Source organism: Pinus tabuliformis, chromosome 4_2 (genome assembly GCF_031772625.1).
Source record: "Pinus tabuliformis cultivar Carrire ecotype Pingquan chromosome 4_2, CPIR1, whole genome shotgun sequence".
NCBI lineage: Eukaryota > Viridiplantae > Streptophyta > Pinopsida > Pinales > Pinaceae > Pinus > Pinus tabuliformis.
In genome coordinates this window covers 922,784,818-922,802,067 of record NC_142304.1, presented here as the reverse complement: position 1 = coordinate 922,802,067, position 17,250 = coordinate 922,784,818, and the positions used below count along the sequence as shown (strand labels likewise).

The following is a 17,250-nucleotide window of genomic DNA, read 5'->3' as shown; positions in this document are numbered from 1 at the left end:
ATAAAAATTATATATATATATATATATATGAATATTTCGCTGTATATTTATTTTTAAAAAATAAAAATAAAATATTATAATTTATATATATAATAATTATAAATATTATAGTATAATTTTAGTAGGTAAGGTTTCAAGGAATTTCTATTATTACATAGTTGAAGTACGAATCATTATAATAAAAGTGAATTAAAATTAAAATTAAAGTTTAAATCAATTGTATATTTATTTTTGAATAATATTTAATATTTTTTAATTTAAAAAATAAAAGTAATATATATATATATATATAATTATGAATATTTCACTGTATATTTATTTTTAATAATATTTAATATTTTTAATTTAAAAAATAAAAGTAAAATATTATAATTTATATATATAATAATTATGAATACTTTACTATATGAGTATCACTATTAATATTATTAATTTGAAATATATGATAATGTAAAAAGATTACATATTATATTTTTTATATAAAAATAACAATTTAAAAGAAGTGCATTTCTATTTATAACATTGAAAAATAAATTAATGGAGAGTGGAAAGATTATTATGAATTGAAAGTAATTGTAAATCAAAAGATTTTTAGATATAATTCAGTTTTATATATATATATATATATATTTTAAGATTTTCATTATTCTTATTATTTTATATGGATATGAGGTTTTAGGCTGCAGTGCTTTTAAAGAGCCATACAAGAAGATCAAATAGATCCAAAGGCCATTTATAACCTACAATGTAAAAATTGAAGGAAATACACTCTATTTTATCCTCCTCATCAAGGCTAGCTTCTCCTGCACTAAGAACATAGTCATGATCATGTGTTTAATGTATAAGAAGAGATTAAACAAGAGGCTTTCAAAAATTGCTTCAAGGTCTAGCTGAAATCACATTCATCTGAAGCAAAGGATGACATAAGGATTTCTAATCTTCACTAGATTGTTTGGGGATAAACAAAGAGATTATTTGGAGAATAAGAATAAGACTAAATATTACTACCTCAAATTTAAAAGGGAAATTGTTGTGTGAAAAGGAGTATGAGAAAAAAAGGAAATGAAGATATTATAAGGAGGTGATCAACCACCATCTTGAAAATCAAATTATCCTTCTATCTTGAGTAGTGTAAAGAAGAGAATAATCATTTTTAAAATAAGAACAAATTCTTATGAGTTCCATACTTAAACTAAGCATTGGCAAATTCCCAAAATCCTCAAATTATACTCAAATTATGTTCAAATTATATCCAAATTTCAAATGCTTGTCACAATACTAGCATTATTGACCTTTTAAATCAATAAAGCTATGGTGATCTTGGAACTTTTTTTTAATGTGTTTTGAGCATAAAAACAAGCTTGTAAAGAATTTCAAGTAATATCCTACCTTTCATAAGGTAGGATAAACCATTTTTAATTTTAGTAAAAAAAAAAAATTGTGAAGTAAATAATTTATGTTGCCTTCAAACCAAAGAGTGCATTTTAAGTTTTTGAATTCTGACTTAGTCTGTCACCAAGAAAATTGGGCCTTAACCATGATTTAAATCTTTTTGAAAGGGAAAAAAAAAATAGTTTGCCTAGAGAATCAAAACCAAAAAACCCAAAATACATATCTTGAACATAAGACTTCCTAGGCCCTGAAGAGATTGAGAAGTAAAAGAATGAAACATAAAACTAAGAATAAGAGACAAAGAGTCAAATTAAAATGAATTATCTGAATCTGTGGCGTTAGCGGGTATAGGATCCTTGATGCTATGCAGAGATCAACTAGAATAAGGAGGAATGCCCAAATGTTTCTCAATACAACACAACTGACTATCCAACACTCTCATTTGTCGATGCCTGTGATCAAAAGCAAGGAGAACATCCTCTCCACTTTTGCTTATGTCCATCATACCCCGCCAAAAGCAAGGAGAACACCCTCTCCACTTTCGCTTATGTCCATCAATACCCCGCCCAGAAGAAACTTAAGATCCCAGTAAATGTCCAATATGTAAATGTATTGATTATATAGTCTCCACGTGTGCTCAACATTACCATCCCAATCCGCAACTTCTATGTGAAATTTCATGTCCAGGAGGGTACATCTCTTATTATCCAATTCTCGTTCTTCCTGAGGAAGGTCCCCTTGGATAGGTTGAGGAGTGAGCTCTCAAAACAGTACAGTTGAACTTTTTGCCCTTACTTGTGTCCAAATGCATCCATGTTCCCCTAGGCCTTGGTAGTAAGAAGCCCCATGATGAACCTAATCTCGTTGATGTATCATGTTATCTGTGTTGAGTGAGGAAAGGCCCAAAGTAAGTCAAAGGTTACCACCTGCTCAAGATAGAATTGAGAGAAAAAGGTGAGCTTGTGGGGGATATGATCCTTGTCGGGAGCCTTGTTAGATAAAATAAGCTAGGGCATATTCTTTGAATAACATAGACTAGTAGTTTTGAAATGGGAAAGAGATTTGTCACTACCAAATCCCTCTCAAGTTCTTATAGAACCAGCTAACACCAAACACAAGATCAGGAGAAAATTAAGATAATGCATAAAGAGATCAAATTCAAAACTAAGTTTTTGGATGCTGGGAATATTTGTAGGTTGAATGCTAGACCTATCCTTGTAAGTCTACCTACATGGAATCCAACTAGAAAATACTCTTTCAAGGTGTGACTAGGGCAGGGAGGCTACCCACATTCATTGGCTAAAAATGATATAAGCAGAGGGAATGGAGGAAATGGTTGGTTCTTGTTGGATTCTCCAGTAAGACCCCTCGTGATTAATTCTTGAACAAATGAAGGTCCAAAATAACACTATTTCAACCTGCTTCAAGAGTATCAACATCACCTCCATGAGGAGGATAAATAATGTGCTTCTGCCATGAGCAGATTAATAAAGTATCGACTCAATACACTTGGTTTGAATCACGTAACTTAATGGAGATCCACCAAACTGGTGGTGTTCCATAAAGTTTTTGAGCTGTGAATTATTGTAATTATCCTCAACTCGAATATATTAAATTATCCCATTATGACCTGTGGTAGGGAACCAATCAAACAAGGTTGGCAAATCCCCTTAGAGCGTGTGAAAATATATTTGTATGTGGTGGATTCCACTGAATAACTCGAGTTGTGAGTGAATTGATATTTATACGAGACATGGGAGAGTTTAGTGGAGATGTTCCTCATGCCTTTCACGTGGAAACAATCTAAACCATTATTGGGCTTCGTTGCCATGTCCCCAAGGCATATGGCCAGGTGGAACCATGGTAAATGGGAGTTGGCCCCCAACCCTTCCTCGATTCAAGCAACCCATCCTTGATAATTTGAATAAATATTAACCACCATTATTAAAAAAAGAAATTTAAAATTAAATTTTATATAACTAAAAAAAATAAATATATTTTTAATTTTTTAATTTTTTTTTTTAATATTATTACATAAAACACTTCCCATTATTACTAATATGATTAAAGATAAATGTGCCTTCCCAAAAGCCATCTTTAATTTTTATTTTTATCTTTTATACAACACAATAATGTGAAGACTCTTACCTTTTAAGCTAATATAATAATAATAATGTCTTTTATTTTAATATTTACAACATTATTTTAAAAAAGTTGGTTTAATTACTTTTATTCGAATGAATAATGAATATTATTTTCTTAACAATAATTAAATAAACAATATGAAATTTTATTATAATTTTATTATGAAATTAATAATAAGATAATCATTTTAAGTCTTTAAGGTTGGCTTAATTGGTTGAGTCCCCATCGTTAAAGCATCTTTGTTATTGAGAGTTCATGGGTTCAATTCTCTCAACACTCTCGAGGTTAGGTTCTATGGTTGATTCGACAGAAAGTGATCCCTTTGAGTGGATCTGCTTGGTACAAATATTTCTTAGACATAATGACTCATTGATCTCTCGCATTTGTGAACCACATAAAAAATTAAGATAATCATTTAAATATACATAGTCTTATTGTTTGACATTATATAATTATATATATATATATATATATATATATATATATATATATATATATATATATAAAGAGAGAGGGGGCATGCACTTTATATTATCACATCAACGGGTTATATTGTCCAAAAAAAATCCTCTTTGGTCTACATAATGGGAAGTCAAACCAAAAGCTAAGATTTAAAGTCTTGAGGTTATAGAAACCCCTTCTAACTAGAGCATCTAATAGAAAAAAAAGGTTATACATAAGTTGAAGGTAGCAAGAACTAGCATGCCATAGTCTATATGAGAAGAGAGCATTACAAAATATACTATCTAAAAACCAATGATGCATAAAGATTATTGATTTCAATTAACTAATTACAGAGTTTGTTCAAAGTCATTCCACTCGAAAGAGTGAGGGCAGTTAATTGTCTCGTTGATAGGGATGTCTAGCTTATGATCAATCCCTTCAAGTCGCTCCTCCAATTCTGAAAATCTTATGTTGTTTTCCTGTTGTGCGTTGTTGCTGTTAGTGAGGACACAACCTAGAAGTACTTTGGTACACCAATAAGAATTGACAACTTTCATATAGCTTAAGAAGCGTGAGCGGATGGAAGTGCCAATGTTGGGAATCCAATCTCGAGTATCCGCATTGACATGATGCTTATTAGTACGACACCTCTCATGGTGGACCTCACCTTCAATTATCTTGATCTCTCAATGAAGTAGTTCAAGAATCATTTCCTCATATCAAGCCAGGGATTTTAGTGTTTGTGCTTGGGCATGTCATTACAATGTGAAAACAATGTTGTTATCAGTGGGCCCATAGGGAAAGGAGCATCCCATGCCTTGCTCGTGACGAACGGAAACAAAATGTCCACGTGACATAGTTAACTAGGTGAGAAGATCCATAAGAGCTGACAAATGTTGACACAAGAGTGGGACTCAGGAGCGAGGCACAAAGCAAAGTGAATAACAAAGGATTGGGAGGGGCAGAGAATGGATGAAACATAGCGAGGCCGGAACGAATTAGAGATGTGGGATGAAAAAGTAAAGCCAAATTCAAACGAATAAACAAAGATGGAAAGGGAGTCACCAAGGATATACCAGGCATGGGAGATCTATTCTGATTATGGTACCCACAAAAGAAAGGTGAGTCCAAAATCCAAAAATGAAGTTATTTAACCTGCTAATATGCATAAAAACTGGGAAAATACAGAACTTGATGACAAAATGACTTAGTCTAGGTGGGGTGAAGCATATAAATAGGTCAACTCCATGGAAACTGAGAAAAGTCGACAAGAATTCGTTGGCAAAGAACCAAATAGAACTGGTGAAGTACAACATAACCAAAATTTCCTGCCTTGATATGCTCAAAGTTTCCAAATTCGAGGAGATCCATATCGACCAAAATTAGGAGGAGCCTGCTGATATAAGAGATAAAAGAGTCCCATCCCAAATCAATTTGATAATTACACTCATTATTTTCCTTGTGATTATTTCGCAAGAAGTGTTAAGGGAGAACCAAGGAGTTCACAAGAACTATCATGTTGCAAAGAGCTTTACCAACCACAACCCTTCGTAATAAAAGCCACTTGTGCGGCATGATGCTCTGTGTTTTCATCCACCAACGTTTATGCTTAGACCATAAACTTGTGTGATGCAACGAGATGATCTGTGAACATGCAAGGTGTCATGTCATCTACATGTCATAATAAATTTTCATCGAAGATAACATTCAATCAAGGCAAGGGAATCACATTCCACACTCCATAGAAAATCATTTAAAATATAGTATTTATCGTAATATTTCATAAACCCAGATGAGGCATCCCGATCGACCATGCTTGTGTGAGTGAGGACTTTGACCCCAAAATTCTAGATTTAAGTCCTCCCTAAATGAACAATGTAATCATATGTAAATATTATATCAACCTACAATTTTTTTTTCTTTTATAAATTTCATTAAAACAAATTCTACTCCTTCCAAATACCTATAAATCTTACACTATTATAACTATAATATAATATGTCTAATTTTACTCCTTCCAAATACTTATAAATCTTACTTTATTATAACTATAACATAACATATCTAATTTTACTCCTTCCAAATTATAAATCTTACACTATTATAACAAACCTATTATTGTAAAATAGACACCACATCCACCCAAACCTATGGCTGTAGCAAAAAAACATTTATTCCTCATAAATATATTCTCTTAATAATCACCTTTAAAAAGGAAGTCACGTACATCATATTCCACTTCCGTATGAATGCCATCGCTCTCGCTTTAGTGAACTGCGTCTCTTCGATTTAGCAAAAGGCGAGCAGAGGTATCGTTTATGAATTTCGTTGATCGGCCAGGCCGGTCATCTTCGTCTTCGTATACAGTTCTATTCCCGAGATGTAGATTGATTAATTTTTTATTTTTCCAAGTTTAAATTGTATGGGAGTTTGTAGAAGAGAAGTTGAGGTTGGAAGTTATTTGGGAGGAATTAAAATAATAGACCAATTATCTAGAAAAACATTTAAATTCTCCTTTTCTTCCTCTGCAAGCCAAAGTTACCACTACTGCCCGCAGTGGCAGCTTTCCTTCCAAAAGTGAACTAATTAATTATTCTTTCATCCAATAAATTCTCCTTTTCTTCCTCTGCAAGCCAAAGTTACAACTAAGGGCAGCAGTGGGAGCTTTCCTTCCAAAATAAATTAATGTTTGATTGCATCTATGTAGTTCAGTTTTCTGCAGGTTGGGTATCTCTCACAGTTGTTGAATTAATTCACAGTTTTGATTGCTGCTGCTCTCATCGGGAATTTGGAATCATCACAACATTGGGTTTCAAAATCCACTGCAGAGAGTGCAAAATGAAGAAGCTTGCAAACAGTCAAGGTGAGCAGCTTTACATTTTTTATTTCCTCGTTTCTTTTGGTGTCTGCAGTGAGCGTTATAATTAGAGAAACAGAGTGGGGTTTGATCTGATGGTGTGTTTTTCCAAGACAAAAGGCTTGAACACTGCAACATAAACTGTATGTGCCAGCCTTTTACCTTGGATAATACACCCAGATCTGATTTTTTCAGAACACTTACAGCTTAAAGATATAATTAGTATGGCTTGATTTCACTTCTGGATTTAGGGGAATGAATTTCCTTTTAAGGAGCAAGTTTTAAAAGTAATTTTTTATTTATATGTGTTAGTAAGGTAGGAAGATCTAGTGTAATATAATTATTCTGAAAATTAAAATTAATCTTTATGTATTTTTCACAATACTGGTTAATTGGGTTTAGTTTTTGAAAATTAAAACAATGTTTATATTGTTTTAACATTTTATTATTATTATTAAATTTGGTTTTTAAAAGCTAAAATTAATGTTTATGTAGCTTTAGTGTTTGTAAATCCCCAAGGGTGAGTTTACGTGGTCTAGAGTTAGATATGAAGTTTTTTGATATTGTTGGTAGTGTTGATGATATTGTTGGTACTTGTTGATGATCATGGGTTTGACTCTCTTCTTTGATATTGCTGCTAGTTGTTGGTGATCATGGGTTTGACTCTCTTCTTTGATATTGCTGCTAGTTGGTTGGACTCTCTTAGATTCCCTTTGGGGTTTACTGGTTTATCATCCAAGAAATGTGAGGAAGTACTCTGAGATTTCCCATGCTTTCATTCCTAAGTGTAAAAAAAATAAAAAAATAGTCCTTGTTAATTGGGTTTAGTCTTAATGGTGGTGGGATAGAGTGCCCACCAAGGTTATATTCCCATATGTTAAACTCAAAACAAATATATTGTTCTAGCAGTTATGATCTCTATTGTTGAGTAGCTTTGTGTTCTCAAGTATCTAGGACTTACCTTAGGCATCATCCTAGAAATTAGGGAGGTGTTTAAGGGCTTCCCCAAAAATATGTTGCCTAGAAGAAAAAAAAATGAACACTCCCCAAAAATAAAAATAAAAATGGAGAAATGATTTTCCTTCTCTACTTGATTAGTCTTACATAGATTTTAAAAATTCCTTCTTATCAATATGTTTTAGGTTTTCCTTAAAGACTATTTTTTCTTTAAGCTATCAACAATATAAAGATATAACTTGGGGTTAATGATTTCTTTGTACTAAATGATTACCAATACAAGTTTTCTCTTTAGCTTTAGTTAAGATAGCAATGATACTTTCAAAAGAAACCTCCTCCACTATGCCCCAATGGTGAAGTCAAAGAAATCACATCTCTAGTCTAACACATTTTGATCCTCAAGTAACTTTTCTCATAGGTTTAGTAACATAACACTTTTTAAAAATCCTCCACTATCCCCCAATGACGAAGCCAAGACATCACATGCCTAGTGAAACACCTTTTGATCCTCGAGTAACTTTCCTAATAGATTTAATTGTGATAGCACTTTTAATGATATTAATATTTCCAAACACAACCTCCTTTACTATCCCCCAATGGTGAAGCCAACAAATTACATCTGAAAATTTAGGTTTCTTTTCAAAGGCCATAAGTGTTCCTTGATAAAATGATATCATCTACATATAGAAGGGAGGTGATGATTAATCCTCTTATATTCATGCCTACATAATCTCCCTTCCTTTGGCAATCCTTTAACTTGCCAATAAATCTTAGACAAAACTTCTTTAAAAACACTTTGTTTACAAAATGTTATCCTTTTATTAAGGGATTGTAAAAAAATCTTCCAAGAGTTCAAAACTTCACCTCAAATAATAGGTAAACCAATTCTACATCTCCTCAGGAAAAGAGCACAAAAAACTCCAAACCTAGTTGGGTTAGTTGTAGAGATCAATGGAGACACATTGCATTACAAAATAATTATTGAACAAGGAGAGGGTAATAGGAAATAAAGTCCATGAAGCACACAAAAAGATGAAGATACTTGGAGAATAAAACCTGGAAGTCTCTTGTTTAAGTCTAGGGAAAACATTACCGCAAGCAAGTCAAAGCCAAAGCCAGGGAAATTTAAGATCATGCTTAAGAAATCACTTCTAGGAATGGCCAAAAAATCAATTGATTTTCATCCAAGTGGCTCATGATCACTCCACATACCTATATACAAAGGGTCAAGTTAGTCAAATCCTCCTTGGTTGAACATGACTTAGGGCATACTATGAATCATTATTGAAGAAAACAACCTTAAGATCATTGATGAAACATTTGAAAGTGAAATCATTCGAGATATATGGAATCTAGAACTATAAAAAGCAACATGTCTAGATGGATTCACAAACCACTTCTATAGTTCTTGTTAGCAAATCATAAAATCAAACTCAGGTTGTATGATCAATGACTCAAATAATATGGAAAGAATACGGAGAGGGATCAACTCTTCTTCCCACCATATGGGGGTTTTTCAACCAATGTCGATGATGGATACATATTCACCAAGTAAAATGCACTATTAGCTTCCTCTCCCTAGAACTTTTGTGCCAATCCAACATTGTTGAGCATACTCTACATTTCCATTAATTTCCTATTCGTTCTTTCTGCAAATCCATTCTGCTGATGAGTATATGGAGTAATTATATGGTGTACTATCCCACGCTATTTGCATAATTTCTCAAACCCTTTCCCACATAATTCACCTCTTTATCAGTTCTCAACACCTTTATATATGTCTATTTCTTCAAAAGACATTTGAATGCCCAAAACATCTTAAAAACCTTTGATTTATTCTTAAGGAAATATAACCATGTCATTCCAGACACATCATCAATGAAGTTCCATACATAATATATGGACTCACCTAGGGACTCCACTGCTATCAGCGCAAATATATCACTATGAATTAACTCCAAAATTCCTTTTTCCCTTAAAATGCCTTATGGAAATCTAACATGAATATATTTCCCATAAACACAATGTTCATAGAAATTAACTTCTAGAGAGTTACTAGGTAGATGTTAGACTATACCTTTGCTTTGCGTAGCTCGAATTCCTTTCTCTCCAATGTGTCCCATTTTTTGATGCTACAACATGGTTTGATTGACTAGATAAGAGGATGACCCATCAACTTATAGGACAACCCCACTACTAAATCAACTTGGGTCACTATGCCATGAAAACTTGTATAATTTCCCAATCCAAACACCTCTTATCAATACCATCACTCCATGTACCATTTTCCATGAATCCTTCTCAAATGCCAATATGCACACGTACATCACCCATTTAACTAATAAATATTATGTTTCTCTCCAAACCTAGAATGTGTAGTACCCACAACAATGTTCTACTCTAGTTGTCCTTTAGCACTAGTCAAACATGACTTTGATCAACTATTATGGTTAATGAGTGCTCCCCCGAGTAGATATATTCACACTCAAAAAAATATTCCATGTGGGGTGTCACATGATATGATTCTCTTGATTCGATCAACCATACCTCATGATCTAATTGTGTGCTCGTTGAAGATAAATACACATCTCCTCTTTCATCCAAAGAAGTTATCATTTCCATCAACTACTCATCAAATCCTTTTCGTTGTTTAACAATATTTGACTTGCAAACTCTTTTATAGTTTCTAACTTTACCACGTTTGCAACATCTTCTTGTCAACTTACTAGGAGACTTAGATATTTCTTTTTATCTTAATCTTCCTTTGGAGAATTTACCTTTACCTATATCCACTAGTTGACCTCTCATTGATAAATCATGTTTAATTGATCCTTTTGTGTTCCTTATCCTCATCTCCTCTCATAATAGAGATGGAAGAACATCATCAAGTGTTATTGTGGTCATATTACTCATGATAGCAATGACTAAAATATCCCATGAGTCCTACAAAGAACACAATAGATGATAGGGGATGCCTTTGCTATTGAGGGGTTTTGATCGAGCCTGTGATAGACCCTTTTCAATGGGAGATCTACGTGATCAATTCTTGTGGTGAAAGAAGATGGCGAGCACTTGAAAGATATAGATCAAGAAATTTAATGGTCAGAGTTTTGAGTTGTGGAAACTCAAGATGGAGGATCCGCTGGTGGATAAAGATCAGTGGATCGTGGTAGATTCGGGTACTAAATCAACAATAATGTTAGCTGAAGACTGGGCGAAGTTGGATCAAAAGGAAAAGAGCACAATACGATTATGTGTATCAGATTCAGTATTGTTGAATGTATCAAGGGAAGCTTCAACGAAGGCTTTGCGGAACAAGATAGGGACTTTGTACCAATCTAAGTCTCTGGTGAATAAATTGTTCCTATGGAAAAAGTTGTATAACCTGAGGATGAAAGATGGAGACTCAGTGGTAGAGCATCTGAATGCCTTTAATACTGTGGTAAGCCAGTTATTATCTGTTGATATTAAAATTTTAGATGAAGATAAGTGCATCAGTTTGTTGTGTTCTCTACCATATTCATGGGATAGTTTGGTTGTTGCAATAGGTAGCAATGCAACTACCTTGCAGTTTGATGAAATAGTCTCATTCTTGTTGTCAAAGGAGATGAGATAGAAAAATATGGAGGGCCATAATGGTGATGTGTTGTCTTTATAAGCATGGTCCCAGAACATAAATAAAAATAAGTCCTCGAGTGGGCTATCTAAATTTAGAGAGAGATCTAAATCTCTAGGAAAACCTATAAAGGTGTGTTGGAAATGCGGAAAGGAAGGGCACTTCAAAGGGACTGTAAATCTAAAGCTCTTGAGAAAGGAAAGGGATCTGATGTTGCTCCTTCTGTAGAGGCGAAAACTACCTCATGAAGGTGGGGAAGTGTACTTGGATTCTTCTTCAAGTACACATGTAGATCATGAGGCATGGTTGATTGACTCGGGTGCATCCTTTCACTTCACTCCCCATAGAGAGTGGTTTTGCGAGTATGAGAAATATGATGGTGGTGATGTCTTCTTAGGAGATGAAAGGAATGATAGAATCGTTGGTCTTGGAAAAGTCAAGTTGAAGTTGCAATGTGGAAGGATTAGAACACCTCTAGGTGTTCTGCATATTCCTGCATTGACCATAAATCTGATCTCTGTAAGCAAGTTGGATGATGCAGGTGTAAAAATAGTGTTCGATAAAGATACCTGCAAGATGGTTCGGGGAGCACTGGTATTGATGCAGGGAGTTCGGATTGGAACTTTGTACAAGCTTCAGGGTAGCATTATTATTAATGGGTGCAACAGTTTTGTGGTTCCTGAAAGTGGAGCAGAAAATCTAGTGGTCTTTGGAGAAAAGACCATGCTATGGCATCAAGGGCCTGGACATATTGGAGAGACACTACAACAAAACCAACGATTAGTATCCCTTTTTACTTCTTTTTTTGCATCTAGAGCCCATTTTTGGTGCTATTTGCATCCATTTATCAAATATGGTGCAAAACTTGACAAAAAATTTGCATCAAGTTTTGCACCAAATCTTACACCAAGTTTAGCACCAGGTATTGCAATAGGTTTTGCACCACGTTTTGCACCAAATTTTATGCCAAGTTTTGTGTCATCCTTTGCACTAGGTTTTGTTCCAGGTTTTGCATCAATTTTGGCATCTATTTTTGTTTGACATAATTTTGCATCCTCATTTGCATCCACTTTTTGCACCTACACTTGCATCAACTTTTGCATCGACTTTTGCATCCTTTTTTAAATCATTTTTTGCATCCATTTTTTCATCCATTTGTGCATCACTTTTGCGCCACGTTTTACATCGAGTTTTGTGTCTAGTTTTGCATATAATTTTGCATCTACTTTTGTTGCATCCACTTTTCCATCTTGTTTGGCATCCATATTTACATCCTCTTTTGCATCTATTATTGTACCCACTATTGCATCTAATATTTTTGTGCCACAATTGGCGCCTAGTTTGACACCTCCTTTTGCACTCACTTTTGATTATAATTTTGCATCCACGTTTGCATCCTCATTTGCATCTAGGTTTTCATCAACTACTACATCTATTTTTGCATCCCTTTTTGTATCCAATTTTGGACCAGGATTTGCATCGGGTTTTGTGTCTCGTTTTGCATCTACTTTTGCATCGACTTCTATTGCATCCACTTTTGCATACAATTTTGCATCCACTGTTACACCCATTTTAAATTTCACTTTTTGCATCCCTTTTTACATCTTCATTCGCATCATATTTTGATTCTTTTTTTTCATCTATCATTACATCCACTTTTGTTATGCCATAATTTGCACCATGTTTTGCACTCACTATTGTATCCACGTTTGCTTCCAATTTTGCATCCATGTTCACATCCTCTTTTGCATCAAATATTGCATCTATTTTTGCATCCACTTTTGTGTCAGGTTTATGCATTGGGTTTTGCATCTCGTTTTGTATCTACTTTTGCATCTACTTCCATTGTATCCATTTTTTTCATCCAATTTTTTTTTGCCTGTTGCATCAATGTTTGCTTCCACTTTTACATCCATTTTTGCATCTTTTTTTTCTATTGTTACATCCACTTTTGTTGCACCATATCTTGCGCCTACCATTGCAACCACATTTGCTTCCACGTTTGCATCCACATTTGCATCCTCTTTTGTGTTCAAGTTTGCATCAGATATTGTGTATGTTTTTGCATCCCCTATTGTATCCACTTTTGTTTCATCCATTTTTGCATCTACTTTTGTGTCCGTTGTTGCATCCACATTTGTTTCACCACAGTTTGTGCCAAGTTTTACACCTATCATTGGACCCATGTTTGCTTCCACTTTTGCCTTCATGTTTGCATCCAAGTTTGCATTGACAACTGCATCTACTTTTGCATCCACTTTTGATGTTAGGTTTTTCATGTTGTTGTGCATCGAATTATGTTGTATCCACTTTTCATCCAATTTTACTTCTATTGTTGCCCCCATTTCTATGTTCGCTTTTGCATCCCTTTTCCAACACTCATCATATTTTCTGCATTGATGATATTCCTTATGGCATTGACAATTATGAACAATTGATGACAATGTCAATAATATTGACAATGATGAAAATGAAGATGATGGCGATGACATGAATTGTGATTATGATGATAAAGACGATAGTGGTTACAATGACATTAATGATGATGATGGTAATGATTATGATGATGACGACGCTAATGACCTTGGCGAATCTTCCCAATTTTAGATGTTGTCATTGTCATAATCATAAGCATTATCTTTGGTGTCATCATCATCATTTTCATCTAGGTCATCATCAAAAACAATAATGGCATGAATGATGATGATGATTACAACAATGTTGATAGAAATTACATTAATGATGATGATGGGGATGATAAAAATGATAATGACGATGATAATGGTGGTGATGATGATGATCATCGATCATCTCTCAAAAATAGAGTTGTTATTTCTCTTACGTATATCAATGTGTCCTAAACAACCCTTTTCTAGCACTGATCACATTTTTTTGGTTGATGATATTTCTTACAACGTCTATAATTATAAACAATTGCAAACAATGTCCATAATGATGATGATGATGGAGCTGATGATGATGGCATGAATGGTGATTATGATGATAATGTAATGATGGCAATAACGATGACAAGTATGATGGTGATGATGATGACAATGATTATGATAATGAGAATGAACAATTACTAGTTTCACTACCATCTTCTGGATACATATTACTATCATACTTTTTAAATTTTCTGTCTCTCTTGAGGTATCTTACTATAATGGTGTTGTCAACACTAGAAAGATATCTTGTTGTAATGGTGGTTCTAATGTTAGGACTAGCAAAGTTTTTGTTAAATTTTGGTTAAAAAAAATCGATTTATGCAATTATTTTGACAATCTATGTAAAAAAGTAAATAACATCCAATTATTTTGACTGTAGTCCCATTGATTATCATGAATTCACCAGTCTGAAGACCATCTTCTACATACATATTATTATTAAACTTTTTGCGTTATATCCCTCTTATAACTTGTTGTAATGGCAGTATTAGCACTAAAAAAATATCTTGTTGTAATGGTGATGTTAATATTAGCACTAAAAAAATCACTAAATTTTGGTAAAAAAAAGTTTATCATTTATTTATTTTTAATTTGGGAATTTTTATTTTTTTTTTAATTCTATTTTTATGCAGTAATATTTTTTTTGGTTGAATTTTGGTAGTAACTAGTTTTTGGTCGAATCATATGTATTAACCATGTTCTTTATGCTACAAGTCTAATTGTTGGGACAAAATTGCTCTTTCAAATAAGTTGCAAAAGATATTTTACATCCATTGTTGCACCCATGTTTACACCCACTTTTACATCCCTTTTTGCATCCTATTTTTCATCTTCATTTGCTTCTTTTTTTGCATCTATCATTACATCTACTTTTGTTGTGACAAAATTTGTTCCATGTTTTGCACATACTGTTGTACCCACGTTTGCTTCCAATTTTGCATCCATCTTCACATCCTCTTTTGCATAAAATATTTCATCTATTTTTGCATCCACTTTTGTGTTGGGTTTTGCATCTCATTTTGTATTTTCTTTTGCATGTACTTCCATTTCATCCATATTTTGCATCCAATTTTGTTTCTCATGTTGCACCCGTGTTTGCATCCACTTTTACATCCCTTATAGCATCTTGTCTTGCATCTAAGTTTGCATATTTTTTTATGTCTATTATTACAACCACCTTTTTTGTGCTATTATTTGTGCCATATCTTATGCCTATCATTGCAACCCACATTTTCTTCCACTATTGCATCCATATTTGCATCCTCTTTTGTGTCCAAGTTTGCATCAAATATTGTTTATGTTTTTTTCATCCCATTTCGAATTTACTTTTACATCCACTTTTGATTTGTCTAGTTTCGTAACTAATTTTGTGTTCACTATGTCACCCATGTTTGGCCCATGTTTACATCCCTTTTTTCATCCAAGTTTTCCTCCTTTTTGCATTCAAGTTTGTGTCCCTTTTTTTTTACATTCATTGGAGTATCCACATTTGTTTCACCACAATTCATTCTAAGTTTTATGCCTACTATTGTGCCCATGTTTTCTTCCACTTTTTCATCCATGTTTGAGTCCTATTTTGTGTTCAAGTTTGTATGAACTATTGCATCTACTTTTTCATCCACTTTTGTTCAATTTTTCTGTCTTGTTCTGCATCTACTTATGTTGTGTCCACTCTTCATCCAAATTTACGTCTATTTTTACCCCCATTTTTTTTTTACTTTTGCATCCATTTTCCAACACACATCATATCTTTTGCATTGATTATATTTCTTATGACATTGAAAATTATGAACAACTGATGACAATGTCAATAATTATAACGATGATGATAATGAAGATGATGACGATGACATGAATTGTGATCGTTATGATAATGACAATGATGATAAAGACGATGGGAGTTACAATGACAATGATGATGATGCTAATGACCTTGGCCATTCCTCCCAATTTTTAAATGTTATCATGGTAAAAATCATAATAATTATCTTTGGCGTCATCTTCCAAGTCATCATCATCTGATCATCATTATCATTATTTTCATCTTGGTCATAATCAAGAACAATAATGGAATGAATGATGATTATGATGTTCATGATGAAGATGACAAAAATTATGATAAAACTTATATTAGTTATGATGATGGGGATGATGACAATTATAATGACGATGATAATGGTAGTGATGTTGATGATCATCAATCATTTCTAAAAAATAAAGTGGTTATTTTTATTTCATATATCATGTGTCCTAAGGTTGGTGATATTTCTTATGATACCTATAATTATGAACAATTGACGACAATATACAAAATCATGATGATGATGATGATCATGAAGAAGACATGAATGGTGATTATGATGATAATGAAATGATGAAAATAATGATCACATTGATGGTGGTGATGATGGCAATAATGAAGATGATGACCCTCCCTCTAAACTAGCGAGGTACTCATAATGAGAAAAAAAAGTACTCTCAAGTTGAAATATTCATATAAGAAGGGATCTAGATTGATAAGAATAAATGATGATTTACATCATCATAGCCAAAATTTTCAAAATAGTAAGGCCTTGACTAACAAGTTTATCTCTCCATTAGATCAGAGCACAATGTTGGGAGGCATAAATTTGGACACCACTGCCTTTCAAGGCACTTACCCCACCAAGATGTTTACCAGGTATGTCCTCACATGATCATTTCCTAATCCACTATCATAATATTTGACACCAAAAAATGTCAATCCTCATGACTATTCTTATCTTGGATTAATGTACTTGACTTATGGCGATTAGTCCTAGTCAATGTCCAAATTCTCAAAGAATATTGGTCCCAAATGTTTATCAAATCCACCATTATCCCTACTAGTGCCTTTACTAGGCTTACGATTG

At 33.4% G+C, this 17,250-nt stretch overlaps 1 protein-coding gene across 5 annotated transcripts in view; it reads left to right on the top strand.

The window, feature by feature from the left end:
• Positions 1 to 6,539: 6,539 nt before the first annotated feature.
• The window catches only part of LOC149172703 (25S rRNA (uridine-N(3))-methyltransferase-like), a 63,826-nt gene continuing 53,115 nt past the window's right edge, over positions 6,540 to 17,250 (top strand). For 4 of the 5 annotated variants that reach the window (XM_089427790.1, XM_089427789.1, XM_089427791.1 and 1 more), the window contains exon 1: positions 6,540 to 6,844. The gene's annotated coding sequence lies outside the window, so the exon portion shown is untranslated. The remainder of the gene's footprint in view (positions 6,845 to 17,250) is intronic. The other variant, XM_089427787.1, reaches the window with a different exon arrangement.